General features: G+C 32.2%; 1 protein-coding gene across 11 annotated transcripts in view; it reads left to right on the top strand.

The window, feature by feature from the left end:
• Positions 1-5,133: 5,133 nt before the first annotated feature.
• The window catches only part of LOC1272720 (homeotic protein antennapedia), a 91,512-nt gene continuing 70,362 nt past the window's right edge, over positions 5,134-26,283 (top strand). For 2 of the 11 annotated variants that reach the window (XM_061650855.1, XM_061650861.1), the window contains exons 1-3: positions 5,562-6,624; positions 17,171-17,206; positions 20,501-20,578. The gene's annotated coding sequence lies outside the window, so the exon portion shown is untranslated. The other 9 variants (XM_061650854.1, XM_061650858.1, XM_061650864.1 and 6 more) reach the window with 8 other exon arrangements.

Raw genomic sequence — 26,283 nt, 5'->3', positions numbered from 1 at the left:
TTATGCTTTGTGGCTTGTTGCACTTCCCAACACATTTCGTTGAGCGACGCAATGGCCTACATAAGCGTGATCATCAAACCCCTCTGTTACTGGGAGCTACATAGCATGAAACAGTTCACCACTATTTGTGCGTGTTTTCTCGATCTAAATCCGGAAAAAAAGGATAACGCCATGTTGGAATAATTGCATAATCATTTTCACGCTCAAAGGATTTCAGAGTGCTGCTTTGATTTATGGGAGATATTAGAAAATGGAAACTAACGATGCTGTTACCAGCGGAGACCATTTATGAAAGAATGATTGTATTTTATTCACTATAAAAATAAAAAATCGTTATTCTGAAAAGGAGAGTAGATCAACTAAAAATTAATGCAAAGGTCTTCAATTACATTGCACAATAAACTTTCTAAACGTTTATTAAAAGCTGAAAAATGCAGAAGTGCTGTATATGCTGAAACAATTCAAAACAATTCAGAAAACAATTCAAAAACAATTCAGTTTGCAGGGACAACACAACATAAACAATACTGTGTAGCTCTATGTATTTTAGTTTAACTTAAGCGTGAGCCGGTTTCGTAGTGCAGTCGTCAACTCGTACGATTTAACAAAATGCCCTTCATGGGTTCAATCCCCAAATAGACCGCGCCGCCATACGTAGGACTGACTATCCTGCTATGGGGGGAATCAATTAGTCATTGAAAGCCAAGCCCACAAGTGGGTAGAGGCAGGCCTTGACCGACATCGGTTGTTGAGCCAAAGAAGAAGAAGAAGAAGAAGCGTGTTAAGCCAAGAATTGATGAACCCACTAAAGGGTACTAAACACATAGCAAAATAATTTGAAATTGTTTTTGTTCATATTTTTGATTAGCTCATTTATAAAATGAAATAGTCATATAATTCGTATTTACACTTTGTTATGAATATCGTTTGGACGAATGCTAAATATATTTAATCGTCTCTGTAGATGTCATCGATGTTTAAAGAAAACAAAATCTATATTTACCATTAAATTTCATCAATCCAATGCCTGTAGGTTTTCTATGCCTGCTGACATAAGTTGACCAACGATTATTATTTCCACCAGATAACTAAATTTTACTGCAATTGACACTTGCATGTTAGTTATTAACGAAAGATCATGAGTCACACTGTTTTATCCAAGCCTGTCAAAGTCAATATTTTATGTTAGTTGTGAGTCGTTTGAACGTTCCTCTTGCTAATTTCTCTAAAATTCATGTTCTGGTTTCATTGACAGGCTTTTATAATCGGCATAAGCAGATTGTCGATTTCGAGTCGAAAGCTTTGAATATGGCTGTTCAAAGGCGAGCCACTGCCAGAAACATGTTCTTTCTAATATTGGCATTACTCAACCGAAAAAGTCGTGCATAATGCTAAAGATTCTAAAAAGCAATAAGGATTCTAAAGATTATTTTGTTCATGAACAAGCAAAGATGTAAGTTCAGTTAAATAAAAAAAAAGTTCAGTGAAATAAAAATTATATGGACTTAGTATACTGATTGAAGCAAATATGTATTGTTACGTATAACAAAATGTTGCATCTTACATCCATACATTCATAGATTTTGTTTTTATGTTGTATGTGTCTCAGATGCTCAATTATAAAGATATCATTTCATATGCATAAACCATTATTTTTTTAATAATACAGTTTTACGAACACCGTACTGTATCTTCCCATTATGTTCTTTCATTGTTGTTATCATCATCTCGTTCTCTCAAGTCGACAAACCCCCTAAACGTTTCTCGGATATTCATTTGCCTCCTATTTTGATTAACAATTTATTCTTGTTGTTGTTTCATAAGCTACTAATACCCAAGTTTTTCAGCAACGTTCATTGAAGCTGATTTCTCAACGTGATGTCTTCCAAATGTTGACCATCAATTCAACATTACTTTTCGTTGGTTTTACAATATTTTCATTTCTCTCACGGCTAATGTCTTAATTTTTGTTATAGCAACCGCCCACCCTTCGGGTTTCACGCTCTTCCACACAACTGGCAGCTCCTGTCTTACAGTCACGCTGAGACATTGCTGGAGGAGTGTACGCAATGTTAAGGCATTTTTGAAAGGCAGTAAAACATTTGGCGGTAAACGGTGGGGAAGGAAAAATCTTCATATATTTTAATGATTTATGCGGTTGTTAATATTTTTGTTCACCCGGCTGGTTTTGCCATTTTCATCTTTACCTATTCTTCTTGCATTATTTTCTTTTTTCCCTATGGCCATACGCAATTTTTTTTTTCGCTTGTGATCTACTTAACATGTTCTTCGAAAGTTTTCATTCATATCGGAAAATATTATATTTACATTTATTAAAAGGATAAAATGTGTATTAAATGTTTGTTTTCTGCAAAAAAAAATATTTTGGAGATCAATTTGATTCTAGAAGTAAATATATATTAATATTAATAATATAAATGGTGCTATACTATTGGCGCATTTAATTAATGTCTTGATTGTACATTTAATTTTTTTTTGCAAAAATATTCAATAAATAATTGTTAAAACAGAAACTTTGTAAAAAAATTCAAAGTACAAATGGATAAGACATTTAAAGGACATTTTGTTTGATGGCTTCAAGTATCGTTACTGGAAGTAAGGACATTGCCGAATGTCATCATATTTTCTTCATTTTTCTTTATGAAATGAACTAACGTCTACGAATTTGTCTTAGCTTTATAGATTTATTTATTTTATGACTCATTTTAACAACTTTTAACCTTTTTGTAGCGGATGCATCTATAAGGAGATAATGCTTAGAGATCTTTAAAACGTTAAAAATCTATCTTGTTAATTCAATAATGAGTTGTTTAAAGCGGGCAGTTGACAATGCATTGCTGCGTAATGCTTTCAATATCAATGCTTTTTATGTCTAAGCAAACAAAATTCAAATTCATGAAATTGTGCAATATTTCTAAAATATGGTCATTAAATAAAAATATGTTTTTAAATAGTAATTTAGACGTTTGCACAGCAATACGAAGTATGTATAGGTGTAAAGATAAAATAAATTCATTCATTCAATATTTTGAATGGCACTCTTGTGTCCGATGACTCAGTAAGTGTCATATTTCATATACATGCCTATGAGATTGATTGTATTTAAATGTTGATAATTCACAATAAAGTACAATGTATAGTATTCAACTATGAATACATAAAAGAGTAAATAAAAAACATAAACAATAAAATATTATAAATGATGTTTCATCTTCTTACATTTCGGGCACCGAGTTATTCGAACATGTTAGCCGCCTAAATGGACTTTCGATACTTATTAGTTCAGAGAAACCATATGAGGCTTGAACCCATGACGTTCAGGTTAATAAATCGTACCAGTTAATTATTGTACCACGGAACAGCCCCCATATATTTTTTTCAATTCGTGATGAACATAAAAAATCAATGAAATTTTGTTGGAAACATTTATATTAATTCAAACATTACTGTTTCAAATTCAAAACTTAAAAAAAACATGCTATTGCAGGATTATAAACATAAAAGTAATACAAAAATGCCATGTACAATTTGCATATGGTACGTTTGATCAAATTCCATATGAAAACAACTCAAAAGGATGTTCTTTAGAAAATATCATCGAAATTAATTCGAAGCTTTTTATACAGGCACTCAAAGTCTGATGACAGCTCCGCAGTATTCTTGCAAACCTCCATATAATGCTTGCACGATTCCACTACTGGTTTAAAACATTTTTTATCATCAATATATAATTCGATATCTTGTAATATCTACTAGGTGATCGATAGGATCATTAGACAATAAAATGATTTATGTATCCCAGAATGTAGTTTTTTCGTCCAAATAAATGGCTTATTTATTAGATGAATCCTTTACCTTACCATTACAACTTTCACAGTATTGATGCAAATGATGGGCATGTTTCAACAGATGTTATTGAAATCAACTAAAACATGAACGGTCAATAATTTTACTACTCACGTCGTCAATAGTTTTCATATCCCACTGAGTGTTTCAATTGTGCTGTTGTTATTATGGAAACCGATTTGTACATTCATTCTCTCTTACATTCATTCTTAGTCCTGTTTGCGTAAAATAAAATTTTTAGTAGTTAGTTTCCCGTACTATGTTTCCCTAGCATGAATTACTATCACGCTGACTCGGTACCCTTCTAACACGTTCGATGTTCACACCCTCATGTAATAAAAATCTTCATCATAAACCTACAGTGCGTCACAATTTTTGCGGAAGATCACACATTCTTCACATTGGTAACTCACTAAGACACTCATTGAACGAGAGAGTGAGCACCAAAAATATGGGTTGGCTATAAATAACATTTTTGTACACGGGCGGAATAGAAAAAGCGCCATATCTCTTCTCTGAATGGTTTATGACGATTGCTCCTCCTATTTGCTGTCACCATCTTTGTTTTGTTCCTATTCTCGGAGGGGAAATTGAGCATATGATTTTAATGTTTTTGCACTTCATTCGAGTCTCTATTGCAGACGTACCACAGCCAGCACGTGCTTCTGCAATCCCATTCGAAAGGAGAATGTATTCGAGGAGATAGAGCATAATCGTGCTTTATTGTATTGCTCAGCTCGGTTATTTGTGCACGCTACATTTTTTTTTGCCTCGTGAGTTACCTCTACATTTGTTACCGCAATCGGGTTAGTAGAGGGCAGGAATAGGAAGCTCCACCACCGCGTGGCGCATACACGCTTAACGATCGTAAATTTCCGACGACTGCCTTCGCGTCGCTAGGAAACCCTTGCCGAACCCCGAGAGCAGAGTTCTCATCGTAAATCTTGACTCGCTCGCGTATGGTTTACGAGCGTAACGCCGAAAATAAAGCAAACCTGAGACAAAACCGTGTGCGCCAGGCCGGTTCGTTCATCTCTTTTTATCACAAATTTGATTGTTATTGTTGTCTCGTCTGTGGGTCACGCACTCTTCATCCTCCCTTTGATAGCTATTTCATCCAACAACTTTCGAAAGGTAGTTTATGTGAGAGAATCTCACAAATTTCAACCGTCATTTGAAGAGAGGTTTCCAACAAAGAGGGTGGATAGATGGCAAGTCAGAAAGGGCGAAAGAAACAGGAATGAAACGAAAATATACGAGGCAGATATTGAAGCACCCGCGTGCGTTCAGCCTCGATGTCGCCTGGTGGATAGTTTTACACATCGTATGAAAAAGCGGCATCGACATTCTCCACGAGAGTGTACCAAACTCGGTACAATTGTGTGCCACATGTGAGTGCGTTTAAAGGCTAGTCACAAACACATAGCCAAGCTTCTACTATTTGCCTCTCATTTTAGCCAATTGAAGCTGCTCTGCCCGGAACTGATGGGACAATCCATCACCGTCGGAGAGCTCAAGTCCCGACACACGCACACACTGGCAACCAGTAAAGGGGCATACACACTGTTTCGAACCTTTCTGATTGCTTGCACAGCACGGCCAACAAGGGGCCCTCGTACGCAATACGACTTACGACCAACCAGCCAGCATGCCCGAAGCCGGGTCAGTTTAGAGTGAGCAGAAAAGAAATCGTATTTTATGGTTTAGTTTGATAGAAATCGTAAAGAAATAAACATCAATTAGAAAGGCATAAATACGGACAAATAGAAGGATATCAACCACGCTTGCAGTCGCGTTCTAGAATCCTTTTGCCATTACTGTTGTTCCTAGAGCAGTGCATGTGGTAACTGTAGATTTTCACATCCTGGATTTATTCATGGTTCATGTCAATGCCTGACAAGACAAAGTTGTATGGCATGGCATGGCGGTGTAGAGATAAGCACAGCCGATATTCAGAATACTTGTGTGACAATTACGGTGTAGTAGTGTGTCGTCAACTCTAGAGTAAGGAAAGAGCGTCTGTTTAAGGCGGCAAAAACAGTCACAACAAATCGTAAAATTTTATTACGCTTCTTCTCTCCGTCAAGGCCGTTCAACAGCTTACTATGTATATCCCTCGATGGTCCTAAGCGAATCCTGCTGAGAAGGTTTGAAGTGATCGGTGAAGTGTTATTATTTAGATATTTGGTTTGATGAAAATATTAATTATGGATTGAATGGTTCATATAGTGTAATTTTATGTACGGAACAGTTTTGAAACCTAAAACTGCCACATAGAAAATAGATAAAATAATGTTATTCTTCTTATGTAGTTCTGTGACGTGTGACTAGTCATTACATATATCTGACTTAAGTGTTATATTAAAACAGTGCAATCATTTAAGCTATTCTGTGTGCGTGATTTACTATACGTGCGGTGCATAAAAATGAACACATATGTTCTTTAACTGTACGAGTATGGTACATAAATAAGCAATAACGAAAGCTTAGTGGATCTATATAGTTGAATACATGTGACAAAAACAGTGCTTTTTAAGTGAATATTGAATACTAGAGTAAAAATTCATGCCTAATACCACAATTTACAGATCTTAAAGTAAAGATCTTAAGTTCATTCGCAAATTATAAAAAAATATGATGCCAATGTAGTGTGAAGTATCAAAATTTTATATTAACAAACGTTTCATGATTAGAGCTGTACTAGAAAAATTTCCAGACCAATAACCCAGGAAATTGGAAAGTGTTTAGCTGCTGTATGTAAGTAAGCATGTTTTTACTCTACTCTTATTGCCCGTCGGTAAAAAGCATGATTCAAAATGAGCATGCATTTATCTTGAATACTTGGTTTTCAAGGTTAATTTATAGTTAAAACGATGTATGTTACAAAAAGCCGTATTATTTTACAAAATTCTGTCTCATATTACAAGCTTTTAATATTTTAATTACGATTTAAAAAGATTTTTCAAAAGCATATTAAAAGATTAAAGTGTTTTTTTCACATTTGTATCGGGCCGCAATACGTTACGGCAAGTCGAAGTAGAATTTGATAGTTATTTAATATTAATATTTTAAATGATGGTGCAATTTAACTGTATTGAAAATTATTTAAATTAAGTATTTCATACAATTTTTTATTTAATAATGTACAGACTGTTTGTACATTGAAAACGATTCCTGGAATATAAAAAAATAGTTGATGTATAAAATAAATATCGTATTACAGATCATTACCTTTTTACAGACACAAGTAAAAAATTAATTAGTTACTTTAAACAAATGACTCTTTAATCTGTCTTTGTTCTTTTATTACCTGAGTCCTTTTTTCAAAAATTAATAGAAATGTATTTGACTTATTCAGTATACATTTAATTGTTTTCTGCATTCGATTTTCATGAAAACCAGTACAAATTTGCATTACAAATAGTCTGTAATGATAGGCAATCCAATAAATAATACTGTATTTGCTAACAATACGAAAATATAATCAAAAAGTTTATAACCATAAAATACTTTTTATTTTTTCTTCGATTTTTTATTTTTCAAGTACAAAAGTTATAGCTAAATAAGAATGAGAACATAGAGCTGAAACATGTAAACCAGTTTTTGATTTGACAGACCTATATCGTTATGATTTTCAAAGATATCTATTTTATTTCCTTAGAATATATCACACGCTAAAACACTCATCGATTTTTTCTTGCTACAAAACAAACCCGGCTTTAGTCTGTCGGTAATTAACCGTGTTCACACAACACAAAGAACACGCAAGCTGTATAAAATCGACAAACATGGAAATTTTTGAATTGAAACGTTGGTACGTGTTATCGCATGAAACTTAAAAGTGACTTCTGCTTGTCGAAAGATGTTCCTGCATAGTGATGGCATTTCACATTATTTTTTCCTATCATGTCAATGGTGAGTTCTGTTCGCAAATCTGGAAAGGAGTGATATAGTTACGAACAAAAATAAAGCCGTAATCAAAAAACAGATGTGGGTAGCTCCAATGTAGTGTGATACAAAAGAAGCACAGGGGAAAATAAAAGTAAAGGTGAAATACGTATCTTAACAATTTTACAATGATATTTAATTTAATAATGTACGATTATAGAGCAAATGGTTTGTAATACGTTTATTGTATAACATGTATAACACTAATGAAACATAATCGATGTTATGAATTAAAAAAATCACTTGGCATAAAACCATGTCACCAAAAAGAAACTAAAAATTGCAAATATAATACACAATACCTCAGACCTCGGCGTAATGATTTGGTGTATACGCATATATTGATGCTAATATCTAATCATTCAGCCAAGTTCAAGTAATGCTAATACTGGTGATAACGGAATATATCAAACAGATGTAATGCGAAACGTGGTACAATCATCAACTAGCATAATTTAACAGCATGTCCTTGGTGGGTTCAAGCTCTGGCTGCGTGGTACTTGATAAGCTGCAAAAACTTGTATATTAGTGAAAGTTTTGCACATTATGTCAAAAAATGGCTGAGTACTAAGTTGTACATTATTAAGTAAGAAAAAATAAAGTAAGAGTAAAGAAGACAATTCAACATCAAAACTAATACTTCATTTTTCAGACAGTAGACTACCGTCTACTAGTAGTAGACGTCGGTGAATGCAAACTGTATTTAACAGTATGTATAAAGTCGAAATCAAAATCCGTTAAATGAATTATGTAACAATCAAACATTTGCATGGCTTTCATCATTACCTTTTTCGTCAGAATTACTGTTATCAATCACAATCATGACACTCTTACAATAACTTCTAATGCCACAGCAAACTTGAATTGTCGGTATCATGAATAAGTTATTAAATGGTTATTTATCTTTTGTGTAACACGAATATTCCATTGGATTTTTCATTGGCGTTTTTATAGTTTTTGCAAACAACAACATTTCAAGTATGTACAACGAAACAAGAACGATATAGCAAGAAGCTCCAATCCATCATCAATAAACATTATCATAGCTATTTGTATGAACTCAATTGCCACCTAATTTTGTATATTACATAAAAAAGACAATAATTAACCAATACGGCCGAAGCCGTTCTTTCTGAACAGAAAAAAAAGACAATACTCTCTGTTCAATGTACAAATTTCATTAAATTGTATCCTGTATAACTCATAGCAATGTTATCTTCAAAGTTATCAAACATATTTTTTAGCATATACATTATTTTTGATACCATGAACCATCAACATGCATTAACAACTATCTTCTTTGAAGCTTCTTCTGTTAAGAATAATAACACAGTACCCATGTGTATACATGAAAACAGATACAAATGATATGCATGAAATGTATTGAAATATTATACACAATCAATCTGTATGGTGGATCACTATGCTATAGAAGTCAATTGCATGAATTAGTTATGAAGGTGTCATACTTGATTCTTGATAAAAGGTCACGCTATTGTTTTCGTTCTTTCGAAATATCCAAAACATCGAAAGGATTACTATCGGTCATTCGAGTGTGTAACGAGCTCCAACCAAACGAGCTAAAAGGGTAGCAATTACAAACCCGTTCTAAATATGTCACTACGATAGTTGAGGATGGATTGGTCGATGCTTGTGATGAAGCAGTTAGGATCGAACAAGTTTTTTTGGCATACTTTTTAGCTCCTTTCGTGAGTTGTAACATCATACCACGAAGTGTGCGATATTATGTCAAACAAAGCATGCGTTAGCTATGTCAGTGCCGATGAGCTGCTTTACAAGCGTTCGAACATCGATAGCAATCTAGATATAAAAAGAGATGAACCACCTGCAACCACCACTCCCTCATAGGCTACGTTTGGAGTAACGCGGAATAGCCTACCTACTCCGGTGAATTCCGCAACCGCTGTCGTTTAAGTACTTAAGAACATCCGTGAGCTGCAAACTCGGTTCCCATGGATGACGTATTCACGTCCTGCACTTTTATGTTTATATCGATTTTCTTTTGGTGTTCGTTCATTGGCCGATTGTCCATGATGACTTTTTTCTGGACCAGCTGGATGCCGGTTTCACTACAGGCGTTTGTGTTCGGTGTAGCATGTGCGTGTTCGTGTCGCCAGACTGGGCTGCAAACTGAACTGAAAAAAGAGACACGTCGAGGCAATGAAGTGATTTATTGTGATAATAATAATGCAAATTTTCAGTCTCCTACTCAATTCTTTCTTGCATACGGCACGTTACTTGTGATGCACAATGGTTGCATTTGCCCACTATCTTTGCCGAATGGATGGATTGAAATTTTTGCTAGTAAATTCAAATGTTCAGAGAATGCCTATTTGGCAAAAAAATGGATTCAAACGTTTTGTTAAGAGTCTAGTTGCTAAATGACTGCTAAAATAATAAGCAGTAATGTTATTTTTTATTTAAATAGTAATTTTAGTACACAGCGTTTATCAAAAGTTTACTTTATATATTGTTATATATAAAGGTTCTACGGTGCGTTATTTGTGGGTTGCTACTAATTTAATCAGCAACCGAATTCGGTCTTATCCTTCCCTGCCTAGGACTGATGAAAATGAATATATGTATGATTTGTTATGTATAATATTATGATTTGTTTAATTTGTTTTTCTCCCTTCTAAATTCGAATCGAATGTTGAGATCATTTTTGTATGTTGTTTAAAAATGTGTTGCTACATTCCTCTACAGTTTTTTTATAATGTGATTTTTTGTGTACTTTTATTTTCCTACAATACAACTCACATGCGATATTAATGCAAAATTAGTATATCTTTAAAAATTTTGTATGTGTTCATAACGTTATCTTTAGGGGAACTCGAATAGGATGCAAGTTTACGAAATTACGTTGGTTAATTAAAAATCATTGTTTAATAGATAGCAATATGATTGCATATCTATTCACCAGAATAGCATGTCTATTTTTCATAGCATAGAAGCATGCATTTAAAGAAAATCTTCTGTCAAAAAATAGAACAGCTACCGAAACAATTTATAAGAAGACAAATTGTACTATTTACTCCTCGTGACAAAGCTTAGTTGATTTTCTTTGATAATTGAAAAACTAAAACTGGAATATTGAGTACCTGATACAAAGATACATTTCAAAATTGATTAGGACACTAAACATAAAAGCACAGTTTGAAACTTTGGTAGGAATAGAAGTTGACGAAAATGTTCGTCCGCACAACAAACAGAATGAAGAAAATGTGTAATGAATTGTTGGGGTTTTCCCGTCGTTGCATAGCAATCAAGAATAATCGTACTGCTACATAAAACAAGTAATAAATCAATCTCGGACCATATATGTAATCTATATGGTACGTTCACCGATATAAATTCCACAGCGCCCGGTTATTGATTATGATACATATGCAATGTTAGAAATATAATAAAAGTTTGAAGCAAACAGATCAAGTTTTTTTTTTTAAATTCAGTTAAAATTGATTTAGAAAACTGAAGATTCAACCTTTAATACGCGAAAGAAAGAGCTTCGTTGCTGGAGGCAACATACACGTTAAGGATAAAAATAAACTTCTTGAGATGTATAAATACAGTGATTGTGAAAATGAACTAAACTTTTGGTTTGCCATTAATTACAAAAAAAAAGTGTTTTTATGCATTATTTGTACTTTCGGGAAAGGCGGACGTTTGATATGGGATAGTTGTACATCATAAAGGCTGAGATGAACATTGACTGAAATTGTTAAAATTTCAATAATGTTCAAACATTTTTATATTATGTATTAATTTTTGTTTCCTATTAAAGGAATACAAAATTCGCATCATTTGAGACGGCAATTCGCTCTGATGGTTATTTTAGGAGTATGAAAACGGTTTTCATTAACTGTAGAATATAAAAACTAAGGTGTTATTCAAAGCTCTGGAGTAGGTAGCTAAAACTAACACGGAAGAACAATGGGGCCCTTCATGATTAAGCTTTTTTATATGTAGTTTGACTGTTGGAGTCTGAAATCTTGTAAACACTCCATAAAAATCTACTCACAAAACTAGTCTGCGATTTGGAGTCTAGATTATTTCAGCCTCAAAGCTAGAATTATATTCGAGTACATGCTTGACAAAATGGAAAAATAAGGTTGTACTCAAATGACAATTGTGAGATCGAAAATCGGGCTTTCGAGCTATTTTCATTGAACTGGTGCCTTAAATATCCCTTAAACTGCACCAGTTTGAGGTATTTTTAGAACAAGTCGTTTAAAATCGACTGTGATGTTGCCTTTTCTTTGCTTTCTTCTCTGTCCTTTAGTAAATATCGTTTCCAATCCTTATCACTGGAAGTATAATAGTTTTATACGAAAAAAAGAACCCTAAGCTTCACAAAATAACACCGCACGAAGTGGGCCTTCTTTTTTGTCAAATATTACAGCAAATTAATCTGAAAGGAAGTGGACGTTATCTCCATTCAATAAAAGAAGGTCATACGCACACAAACGAAAATTTAACATTTTCTATACGATTTATTACAAACAATTTCACACTTTTTAGTATTTCGAGAACTATTTGAGCAAATTATGGTTACACATCTAGAACAAATGTCAGTTGAGTATTTTCATTTACCACAATGCGCATTAAAGAAATCAGATGGTGTAATCTTGAATCAAGGTGTATGTATCAAAGGTAGTCTCGTAGCATGTTTTATAACCAAATTTCAACATCACTTTTTTACACAACTGGTGAAAGTTTTTGCTCAAACAGGCTTTCTGGTAGGTTGACGAATACACAAAACATTATTAAAATCTTCATTCAGAAGCAGAAGCAATAAAAATCAGCCTTCTAAATACATATAACTTGTCATCATTATCATTATACCGACTTTTATAGCTGCTCGAAAACTCCTTTACAATGCAAACAGCAGACAGACTGAAAATACAGCCTGTTGACTTAAAACAGAAAGGGGTTCAATGGAAGATTTCACTTTAGGAAATTACTTAAGTATGCGACCCCACAAGGTTTGGTGAACTAGGTCAGGGGTCTCCAAACTACGGCCCGCGGGCCGCATGCGGCCCTCAAGAGCTTATAATGCGGCCCACGATGACTTTGCCAGAGTTAATATAAATATACGTAATGATTATGACTTTTTCAAATAAAATTGTATTTTTTACTTTTCTTAGACAAAAATCAACCTTTAGTAATACCAAACTGTACAAGTATTGTTAGTTTTTTGTTATAAAAATGAGATTTAAACGTTCACCCATCAGTTGAAGGTAGTGTCAAATGGCCCTTAACATAGCTATTTTTGAAGCAATGCGGCCCGCGAGCTGAAAAGTTTGGAGGCCCCTGAACTAGGTCTTTTGGCAACCACCAGTGTAAAATGCAATATTTAATCTTCGATCGTTCAGATTTTACAGAAATTTTGAGTTCTTTTTATTTCATTATTTCCATAATAAACTATACTATACTATTATTAAATTTAATATCCGCCATCAAGGCTAAATAACGCAGATTTACAACTAATTTATAACTAGCAAACGAACAAAATCATTCATGAAAAACTAACAATAACTAAACTAGTCCAGACCTAGCAAAAAATAAAAGAAAAAAACACAGGTAGAGCGAAGATACTATCAAAAACCTAGAGAAAAATAATTAAAAGAAAACTAAGAAGAATAATTATAGAAAAATAGAAGAAAGAAGACGGTTACAGAAAGAATTAAGAAAGGAGTGGAAATTAAAGGTATAGTAAAAGTGGTTAAACAACCTGAAACAGGATAGAAGAGGTTCATTGAAAGTATAAAGAGTATGACGTGTTTCAATTGACAGAGGATCAGGTGGACGAAGAGAATGAGAGGGAACATACAGCATAATGGACGAGAGTTAATCAGGAGCATCAGTAGCGGAAAGTAATAAGCCACCAATAAAACATGGATGAAACACTTGGCGGCGGAAATTTACTATGTAAGAAAGGTTTCCTATTCTTGTTGTTGAATTAATACATCATACATACATCAGTGTCGTGCCAGTCACAGTATAATCTATGGCTACTGTTCACCGGTGTTCATAGTAGATTTCAAATGTTTTTACTTGATTTGCTGATCTTGACTTTCTATTGCTTTTATTGGAGCTGTACATGTAAATTATATTTATATCTATTTATTTAACAGACAAATCTACTTTGCTAACATCTGCGCTTTAAACATTGATAACAGAAGCAAATTAAATCTAATACAGTGAACCCTCTCTTATTTGACACCTCTCCAATTTGAAAAACCTCTCTTATTTGAACATTTTGCACAGTCCCTTGATTTCCAGTACATTTTTGTTCCTCTAATTTGGAAAACCTCTGAAATCTGTGTCCCTCTTATTTGTGTATGGTGTTGCCATGGTTATTGAATGATGTATGCTCAAATTGGCAATCCTGTTCGCAGTTTCCTATAGCAACTGTTAAGGCTGCATACTAAATGTTCTGTCTCTTTCTTGTTTGGATGGACCTTTCATTCACTTTCCACCTCTGTAATTTGAAAACCCCTCTTATTCGACAGTCCCATCGCCTCTCAAATAAGAGAGGGTTCACTGTATTTCTATGTATATCCTTGTCCACTACTGGAAGCGCATGTTTTACAATGTACAATGCAAGTTTTAATACCCGTAGTATTAAAATTAGAGCGTGCACAAGGTTTATAAATTTTGATTTTTAATTTCACCAAATAGACATGATAAAAAAAGTTTTCAAATGTATTTTTACAATCTTGGATTGGATCCTACATTGTTGCATTATTTAGTGATTACTTTTATAATCTCGGTTTTTATGACATCCCGGTTTTTTACTTCTCCAAAGTAACTGACTTCACCAACATTCGCCTTCTTTTTCTTATTGGCATACGACCTACTAAATCACACCAGCCTATACAGACTCTCAGAGTATCACTTAGCTGGATCGTCTATTTCATCACGATAGTAAGAAACGTGTGTCTAAAAATAGACTTGTTTTCCGTTTTTTTTAATTTTTCTTAATTAATTATAATTTTCATGCATGAAAAATCAGACTCATAGCTTAGATAATCTTTTTTTCACTAAAAATAATTAATTTTTATCGTTGGTGCAACAATCATTTTCGGTCAAAACCTTAAAAATCACAAATGGCTTTGACTATTAGTTTTTTATTGATTTACCCACAAAAGAATAGTTATTCATTGCATTGGGGTACATAGTCCATACATGATTTGAACTCAAAATGGTTTTGTTGGTAAGTAAACCATTAATAATAATAATAATAATAATAATAATAAAACAGGAAAATGATTTCATAAATTCAATACATACTTGTTAAAGAGTTGAAAGAATGAAAGAACTACAAAAGATATATCAAGGCATAGTAAATTATTAATATAGGTAAAATTCATTCCATGTTACGTTAAGCTTTAAAAAATATATCGAACAAAATTTCAATTTTAATTCCTTTGTGCTCAGCTGAATCTTTCGAGTGTTCTAACTTTCGGGCTATAAAATATCGATGATGATCTACATATTTAATCCCTATACGTACAACAGTATATATTTTCTCTTTCCGAACGCACATACACACCTTTATCGTTCATTAGAAATAGTTAGACATGTTGTGGTGTTAGTAATGGCGAATGAATGAGCATTATGGCTTCCTTGAGCATTTCCACCGCCATTCCAAAAGAAAATTTCACGCATACTGTCGAACAGTGAAACAGATTCATCATTTATTTTGTACCCAGATGAGCGCAGACTAGAATCTGTTGGTTAAATTTGAAAATGTTGTATGAAACAAAATGGAGAACGAATATGAGTGGCTTTGGTGGCCATTATAATTAACACCACGATTTTACATTAAAAATAGCTCTTGTAGCTAGCTGCTTGTTTGTTTGCTGTGTCTTATTGCGTTATGGTTTATTACGTAACCAAAATGATAAATGATTAAGTTCTTACTGATTCTTAATAAGTGAGCTGAATTATTGAAAGTCATTTCAGTGATTCAGATTCTGGTCTGGTCTGGTCTGGTACTAAAGAGACGATGTTGTCGATAATTTTTTGTGAAGGAATTTATTATCTTAGAAAGATTGCAATAGACACTCACGTCGGCTACAAAGGGTATCGATAAACAGATGAACGTTTTTATAAAAATTGTATATTTGACTACGTGGTAGTAAATCAATTTTATTCGAATAAAACCGGCGCAACCTTCAAGAAGAAAATATTTTATAATCTTTTTATGAAAAACATCAAATAGCGTAGTCAAGTCTTTCACTGTCCATTAAATAAAGGCATTATGAATCAATGTCGGTCTGACTAATCTTAGGTTTTATATTTAAGAATTGCAAATATCTCGTTGTTCACTGCAAAATCATCATAAGGAAATAGATAAATTAATAAATAAATAAATAAATAAACGAATAAATAAATACAATTAGCATTTTTTAAATAAAGAATTTTAATTATTCTAGGTCGTGTTAATCGCAAATTCAACATATTAAAATAATATGGAATTATACTTAGTCTGCTATAATAAAAAATATCGAGGTCGTCGTGATTTTTATGGAAAATCTATACAGGGGTTCAAGTCACTTTTGAATGCAAATGTTGTTATTCACTGCGTGCGAGAAGTTATTCTATATGACTATGATATTTCATTTTCATCATAATAATTTTTAATTTCTTCAGCATGACTCTCAATAACTTATGGGTCTATCTCTATGTTAAAGAGGTTCTGAAGCCGAATCCCATTACTCTTTAAGACTTGAAGTGTTGCAAATTATGTTATAGGAGTTAAAAAATATCACAGGGTTAAAAATAATACAAGGAAAGTGATTAGGAAAACCCTGTAATATTAAACTGCCATCGTTTTTTCACCGAATTTTAAAGCCAGATCTCATCACCCGTTGACAGATGAAGTGTTGAAAAACATACTGAAGAAATTAAAAATTATTTTATAAAAAATGAAATATCAGAGTGGATTAGCATTAAAAACAATGTTTGCAATCAAAACTGAAAACCCTGTATTACATGACATAAGTCTAACAAAACTCATATAACCTTAAAAACAAGTTACAAAAATACTTTATAAATGTATAAATGTTTTTCTGTGAAACCTTTCTATAATATGTAATTTCTATTTTTGGAAGATTTTTAAATGCATTAGTAAGTACAAAACACTTTTTTCAAAGTGTCTTTATAATTCTGGCTCGTTCCTAAATTTATTTTTTTATGACTATGGCATTGAAGTCATATAATCTTTATAATATGCCTTAAATTTTTTTAAACAAAATACATAAAAAGATGTGAAATAATATTTTGCACAATTCATACATTCAATGTTTCTATCTATTTCTTCCAGATTTTTGCAAATCCCAAAAAACGACGTACAGTTTAGGTAGGCGGTGTTTATCAGTACCAATAAAAATATTTTTTATTGAATGAAGCAAAAATATTATTACAAATCACGAATATTTACTATAAACATTTTCAAATTCGGTTCATTATTACAATTAATAGATATGAACTTTTTCAGCAGAAATTTAAAAATTTGAAATTGAGCATTATTATCACAATTATTAATAATAAATCAAAAATAGCTTAGTTTATTATTCCAAGCGTAACGATCTTTACCGTTAATCTGTAACAAGAACGTAATATACAGTGACGTCATATAATTTGATCCAGTAAGAGGATGTTGGACATAAATGTATCACGTTACTTTATATTATGTTATTGTTGCCGGTTGACGGTCAAGATAACTCTTAGTAATAAAAATGCATTTGAGCGATTTTTACAAGTAAAATTCTGTACAAATATTGTTTTTTTTCCTGCATCAGATCGCTAAAAGCAGCATATAGCGTTTACTATTTGATCAATCGGTGCAAGGTCAATGTGTAGGCACGTTATGCGTATCGCAAACTTACAAACTCAGATAAAGGCTCAAATTTAAAAAAAATGAAAAGACTTAGGTGTTTGAATAAAGCACTATGAATGTTCATAGCTGATCTTTGAAAGAAAGAACAAACCAAATCACTTCCTTAATAGTCGAAAGCCGTTGGTCACAGAAAAAGTAAAATGGATTGGACGGCCAAGGGATGATATAAAAAATGACACATGTATACGTTGCAAACGACAACACAAAAGCAATGCGAGTTTTCACAGAATTGGTACATCGCTGAATCACAGCAGAGGTGCCACAGAATCGATTTTGGGTAAGGCAACGCCAAAAGAAAAACAATCGAATTTTTCAAACGAATACACCGCGGGATCTTGTCTGATCTTATTCGAAGATCCTTAATACCGCTTATTGATTCCTACCAAATAACTTACACCGACTAACCTAACAGAACGAGATCACATGTGATTGAGATTATTTTTTATCATTAATGTACAATAACAGCTCATTTTCCAGTGCTGCAGTGTTTCTTATGCTCATCCTCTTACTTAGATGATTAGATTGATTTTATCGAACAGTAAAACACAGCTCTTCTTCTTATAGACCGCCCTATTTTCTATTTGTTGCAACAGCCCTGATTTGCCAAGGGCTGCATGTATCATTAATAAGCTTGACAACCATTCACTTATTTATTATCCGAAGGAAGGTTATGACGGGCAGTTGTTAAATTGTGCGAGTTGACTGTTGTACTGTTGAACTGTTGACCGGGACTGTTACCCAAAACAGTTATGATTTGCATTTCGTATTATCAAGTCTATCAATAAGATCGCTTGCAATACACAACATTTTATACTTGTTTATAATTTCACACCATCAGTATCAGATCAGTATCTACAGCTCAGTAACTAACCAATAATAAGGCCATAAGATTATTATCCGGCTTGACTTGATCCGACTAACAAAAGCATAAAATGCTTTACAATCAAAAGATTGCATTCAATATTCAATGTATTCGAACAATTGTCTGTTTTTTATCCAAAACAATGCATTGCATCAGATACCAAATTGCAAATAGTAATGATAATGGCAATAGATGCTATCATTACGACTGAAGTTATTGTATAATAGTCAGGCACAGCATAAATATCGTATTGCAGTGTCAACTCACATTTACAATGGAAGGCTTGCAAAACAACTGAAGGACTAATGGACGAAGTAAGAGTAACATATCTCAAAACTGTTCAAAGTTCAAGTCAAAAAAAAATTTTTTTTTTTGCTATTTAATAGCTGATTAAGTTCTCCAAATAATTTGACCTATGATGTAAAATTTTAAATTGCAGGATTTAAATGATTGAAATAAATATAGAAGATCTACTTCGACTATACTGAAACAAAAACTTGTTAAAATTTTGTTGCATACATGTTTGAAAAGTTTATTATTATTATTATTATTTATTATCATCATTATTATTATTATTAGTATTCTTATTATTATTATTATTATTATTATTATTATTATTATTATTATTATTATTATTATTATTATTATTGTTATTACAATTACTATTAGTATTATTATTATTGTTATTAGTATTATTATTATGCAAATAATTGTGTTAGCTCACATATTGAATCCGTAAAACATTGAGCGTTATTACAAACATATGCTACTGTTATGTACCGTTTAATTTGCTACTGTACCGTTTAATTTTTTTATCAAAAATGTTATGTACAAATTTAGCGTAACTGCACATATCAAAACGGTTGTCAAAATCAAGTATACAATCTCAGTTGCGCTGTGATTGCGCTCAATGTTTGCTTGCTCAATGCTTTAATATTGGATTGTTACTGTTCCAGTGTGTCGGAATAATATTCTTCTTTTTTTAGTACTACCTTCTTCGAAGGATTAAATTTTAAAATGCCGTGAATTTTATTCAAAGGATTTTTTACAATTGTTCAATGCTAGTGTCATCTGTATCACATTTCATATATTACAGCGCCACCTAGTGTTAAATCTTTACTTTAATGTATGCAATGTTACGAACAGTCTTGATTTTATTCCACTACTATCAGCCTAGTTGTATGCAATGTGCTAACCTTTCATCTGGATGACTGATACATAAACCTATTTGAAATTATAAACGTTTTTGAATTTTGTAACATCACATTCTTACAGCAAAAACAGGAAGGACGTTATGTGCTAATAAATAATTGCTATTGATATAAATATTCATTTTGCAACTATTTACGTGTATGCATGGATAAAACAATATTTGAAAAAAATATAAAAAATAGTACTAAATAGTAAAGTTGTTGCAGAAATTAGTTGAATTAAAATGCTCCCTGCAAAAGTTTGCTATGTGGAAGCTAAATAAACAATTGTTAAGCCCCTGAATATTTTTTTTATAAATATATAGAAACAAAAAAATATATATATATATAAATAAATATATATATAAATATATATATATATATATATATATATATATATATATATATATATATATATATATATATATATATATATATATATATATATATATATATATATATATATATATATATATATATATATATATATATATATATATATATATATATATATATATATATATATATATATATATATATATATATATATATATATATATATATATATATATATTTTTTTTTTTTTATTTATGTCTTTATTTTTTTATTTATCTTTTACTTTCTATACATATATCATATTACATACTGTATGCTACATGAATAATATTTTTGTAATCATTTGTTTCAATTTATTTTTTGCAGATAGACTGTTTCACTCCATGTAGCAAAAACAAATTATCAAACCAAAGAAACGATTACATTGAGCTTATCTTATCAAAGGTGAGTGGAAATTAAACAACTCTGATTACCAACGTACCATTGATTATTCTATAATAAGTATATTGAAAATAGGTTTAACAAAACCAATATCATTGATATAGCATATATAGCAATGATAAAGTCCTTTAAACATCATTACAGAAATATATTAATTATTTACTAAGAATAATCAACTTTTTTTCATTACAAAAAATAAATACTTGATGTAAGGGAAACCATATCAGATACCACTTTAACTGGAAAGGGGGAAACAATGATTTATAATCTATAATTTGTCTAATATTGAGGTACATTTATGATAAAGCGGACTAAAGTCTCGTCGATTCAATCATTATATTTATATCCAGAAATGATTTTCTTGTAAAAGAATTGAACGACCACGATGGGTCCCGGCTTACAGGGTTTCTCTAACCATTTGAACACAATAAGTTTCATTTCTAATCCGTAAAAATGCAATTTAATATTGTCAAATGTGTTTAACATATACAAAGCCACCAATCATCCGTTTACAGTTTCCAGCCATTAAGATGAAATTTCAGCCGGTCAGTGGAACAATAACCATCATTCGAGCAATAGCGCATTAACACGAGTGGAGGCCCCAAGCGGGCACAAGAATGTATGCCTATCAAAAGTGTCGAACGAGAAGTTGTATGAGGCATTCTGAACCAAGGAAAGATTGAGAAGCAAATTCACTTGTGAGCAAGAGTTGGTCTCTATTTCTCAGGGAACGTCAAGTTGTAGATTAAAACAGAGAAACAAACCTCACCACACTCAATATTGAAAACTGTTACTGGGGCCCTTTCCGTTTGAAGCTCGTAGGCTGAAATTTCAGCCTGTCAGCTGTTTGCATTGTATAGCAGTTTTCGGGCAGCTATCTAAGTGAGTATAATATACAGGTGGGCTTATCCCAAGGTGTATGAATTGAGAAAGCTGATTTTTATCGCTTCTGCTTCTGAATGAAGATTGTAAGAGTGTTTTGAGTATTCGTCAAACCTCCAGAAAGCTCGTTGGAGCAAAAGTTTTCACTCGTTCTGTCAAAAAGTGATGTTCAAAATTAGTTATGAAAAAATGCTATGAGACCACCTGGACTACATACACTTTGATTCTAGATTCGATCACCTGATTTCTTTAATGCACCTTGGGATAAATGTAAACAAACCCGTGTTTTCGAGCAGGTACTCGAATCTAATTCTAGCTTTTAGGCTAAAATGTTCTAGACTGAAAATCGCAGGCTAGTTTTTTGTGTGGTTTTGTATGGATTGTTTACATGATTTCAGCCTCCAACTGTCAAACTCCATACAAAAAACTAACTAGAATCGTGAAGGCCCCCACTTTTGGAGTTTTTATTTTCATTGCAAATATAAGAGCTATTAGGCAAAGATAGATATAAAGATATAAGAGCCCAACATTTACCTTTATAATACGTATTCAAACAGTAGAATTTATTTAGAAATGAAAAAAAAAACAGACAAACGTTGGATTATCATTAACAATATTTTGATTGAGAACTGGGATTCATGAACATTATAATAGGTTTTAATGTTGGTGCATTTCCTCTGTGTGAAGTTTTTCAGAGCTTAAGTCGCTACACACTGCTTAAAGCCTAGAAATGTATAATTCTTACTTAGTTTAAAAATAAGTGAAATGAGCTACCTATTTGTCAAAATAATTTATTGATAATTAACAACAATGGAAAATAAATAGTTTTTTAATTGTAATGAATGGATGTAAACAATTAACAATAGGCTTTTTTTCATTCTTAGAGCAGTTTGATAAGAACTGTACTTAATTTTTGTATAGAACTGTACATGTTTTTTCTTCGTGATTATCTTCCAATGTTAGTATGTTTGCTGATTTGTTTTTTTTTTTTTTTTGTAAATTTGAAAGACAAGTCCGTAATTCGCATAAAATTTACGTACATCCGTTAGTCGCACCAAATTAGTAAATCAGAGAAAAGCTGCAAAACAGATTTGTTTTCATTTTGGCATAATGACCTACACCGTCATGCCGACCTATGCAAACTCCCGAGACTTATGAGTACCACGCATCCGGATAGTCAGTCTTTACTACTTAAGACGGCCCGGATGTGAATCGAATCCTACGGGCCTTTTTGAAGCCGACGCAGTTCAAATAGACAACCGGACCTTCAATAGCAATTTAATAAAACTAAATTTAAAGCACGCTAACCTTAAAAGCTTTTTCTAGTATAATCCGCATAGACTCACATACATACATAGTCTAGTCTTTTAACTGAAGTTGTAAACAACTATTGAATATCAATCTAGTGTTTTCATTGTTTTAGTTTGTGGTAGGTTATTCCCGTTTCCTGTGAGCTGTACGTAGCTTATGGATGGCCTCTTACTTTTCGATACTTAAAAAAAGGTTGTAATGTCAGAAATGGTAACGCAAAAAACATTTTTTTATGTTTTCAACATTTGACGATCAACAAACTTTAAAGATTTTGCACCTAACAATGTAGATCTTTTTTATCTTTTTTTGGTTTCAGACCAGGAGCCCTTTCCAACCACCGATCTATCATATTAGTACATCATAGTTACATAGGTACTTCGAATAATAGATCATTTTGAAAATATGCTCGTCATGGGTTCAACCCCCGAATGGACTGTGTCCTCATTCGTAGAATTGACTACCGGTTGTTATGCCAAAGAAGAAGAAGAAGAAGAAGAAGAAGAAGAAGAAGAAGAAGAAGAAGAAGAAGAAGAAGAAGAAGAAGAAGAATAAGAAGAAGAATAAGAAGAAGAAGAAGAATAAGAAGAAGAAGAAGAAGAAGAAGAAGAAGAAGAAGAAGAAGAAGAAGAAGAAGAAGAAGAAGAAGAAGAAGAAGAAGAAGAAGAAGAAGAAGAAGAAGAAGAAGATTTATTTCATTTAAATACGCTCGACAAAACATCTTGAGCCTGTCTCATGGTATAATCGTTCAATCGTGCGACCAGACAACATGCCTTCATAGGTTCAAATTCAGAATAAACTGAGCTCCTATTTCGACTGTTTTACGATCTGGCTTTTGATAAACCTATAAAACTAAATTTTCTTATGTTGTTAATGCATCATCAGTGATTTACGCATTGTTCACAAAATAGTCCATAACGTGTATGTGGTATAGTTAATCCGAAATGGTATATTTTCTTTAAAAAACGAATGAATTATATTCAAATAACTTTCGTAAGGAACCTATCATACAGACGGCTTTTGAAATCCATCTGGGTAGTGTTGACATATACTGGTAAATGAATAATGGCCGCTCTTTAAAATATACACACAAACACACTTGCATGTTCTCTCACCAGTTCGTGTTGGTGTTGCAATTATCCAGGTAGTGTATTTAACACTGGATGAGCTTTTTGTTATATTAGCAGGTATATTTGCTCATGAATAATTTCTTCAACTAAGCAATTTTTTTGGACTTCTAAAATATAGTATAACTTTACAATTCTAGTCTTTTTTGTAAGATTCATTTGATATAAAATCCGTTTTTCCAAAGAGAGAGACTCTTTGCTCTCTCGTAGAGTCATTCTCACAAAATTGATATGTTGCGTCGCGTTGAACAGACACAGGAAATGAAAAATGCGTTTCTTAAAAATGTTACCAAAATATTATGCTTTAGCATGGTAAAGTAGTTACATTGATTGAACTACGTGGGTTTAGATTCATGTACATGGAAGTGATTCATTCTAATAAGAATACATCGACTGAACCGTATGTATTTCTTTTCGATAGACATATTTGAAATAAGAGTGTTTTTCATTGTTGGGTATGGTGTCTAGAAATATAACATGAAAAATAAAAAAAATAATATTTCTAGTTTCATACGAAAAAACAAACGATAAACAAACTGAACGCCTTGTAGATATTTTTTATTTATGGCCATCCCACTTAATATTTTAAGAACCCCGACGGCATTTTGAAGTTGGACTTACTCAGAGCCTCATGCCGTGTAATCTTTATGAATTACTGATGAAATAAAATTTCCATTGAAAAATATATTAATTTCTATTCAAATAATTGAATCCTGGGGTAATAGGCACAACTGGACTAATGAAACATTCCCAATTGGATATTTAAAATATAATATTTACACATACCGCCAAACCACTGTTATAATCAGGCACATTTTTGACAAATTGAAAACAATGAGGGAACATTTGTTGCCAAATTGTATTTACCAAATAAAATATGAAAATACCAAAGATGAAAATGGAAAGCTATATAACAAATACTTCAGTCCTACAAAATAACGCATATTGTGTGGTTCTTTCCAAAATTGTGATAATTCACTAAGTCATAGGTGTTTAGCGTTTTATTATCATTTTTTGTATGATGGATTCTCAGAAATAAATTTTCATAAATAAATGAACATAAATATCAAACAAACATACAAATAAATTAAATAACAAATTGAATAACCAATACTTTCAATTTGTGATCTAAAAATATATTTCTTAATGTATTTGGTTACCATTTCTTTTTTACATTTGTCAATGCCTTTTCTCCTTTGCTTGTTCATTTCGGATCATAGTGCTGTGAAATTACCGTGATATCATTGTTAATGAATTAAGTTGTTTCAAATAAATATTTGCCCTACATACAAGACTTCATAAGTCATTTGCAAACAGTTTTATTTGCAGTTATTGCTTTTCTTTGCAATGTTGTTACAGTCGAATATATTTATGCCCTTATTTAAAAAAATACCAAAAAATGTATGACAAAAGTATGGAATCAACATTGAATCATAAGTAAATGTAAAAATTCTAACAGCAAAATTAGACGAGCAAGATTGTGCGATTCGGTAACTGCTCTCAAATTACCAGAAAACAATCAATCTGAATAAGAAACAATCTGCTGGACACTGATGGCCTATCCTAAGATCTTGAGAGTAAGACAATAGCTGGAAGAGACCATAACACTCAATTCGTATGAAAAAAAATGCACATGTCTTCGAGCATACGTTAATTGAAAAGAAAACTATAAACATAAATAAATTCTCCTGCTAACCAGTAGCAAAATACGGAAAATGATGAATGAATAAGTGAATGTGGGGAATTAAATTGTTCATTGACTTACATGATAAATAAACATAAATCTACCTTTTCCTAAAGAACCTTTGGCACAACAATTGAGTATTCATTGTTCTCGTCAAGGAAAACTAGATAATTAGAAAGGTGTTACAACGATTAAAAACAAAATGCAATATTAATTTTATTAAACGGCATACACGTCTGTGAATTCAAAATTTGTCAACATGTGATCGCATAGGAATTAACATAGCCGTTTGTTTTTATCATCGGCGTGTTTTCGAAATAAAATTATAATAAGAAATTCTTGCTCTTGTTTGCTTCATTGCAAACTGTTTTTTTTAGATTCAGAACAATGCCTTAAGAAATTTGATACTTCTGAAGGCATTGTTCTAAACTTAAACTTAAACTTACACTGGTATCGTATTTACCTTATGAATGGAACATCAATGGATTTTCTTTGCGACTATCCTGAGATTGTCACCCTAGTTTCTTGACGTTCTTCAATTTTGTGAGTGCGACAATCTTTTGGTTTGCGATTGGAAAATCAACAATCAGTTCAGTCAAAACCGTGATTTACGAGCATTGGATGGAATTTTAAACTGTTCCATTTTCTACTTCTATTCGTTGCTGTTGAAGTCGTAACGACAAGCCAAATGTTGGCGCATTAAATCT

This window comes from Anopheles gambiae, chromosome 2 (assembly GCF_943734735.2).
Source record: "Anopheles gambiae chromosome 2, idAnoGambNW_F1_1, whole genome shotgun sequence".
Lineage (NCBI taxonomy): Eukaryota > Metazoa > Arthropoda > Insecta > Diptera > Culicidae > Anopheles > Anopheles gambiae.
This window is presented reverse-complemented; position numbering and strand designations above follow the sequence as displayed.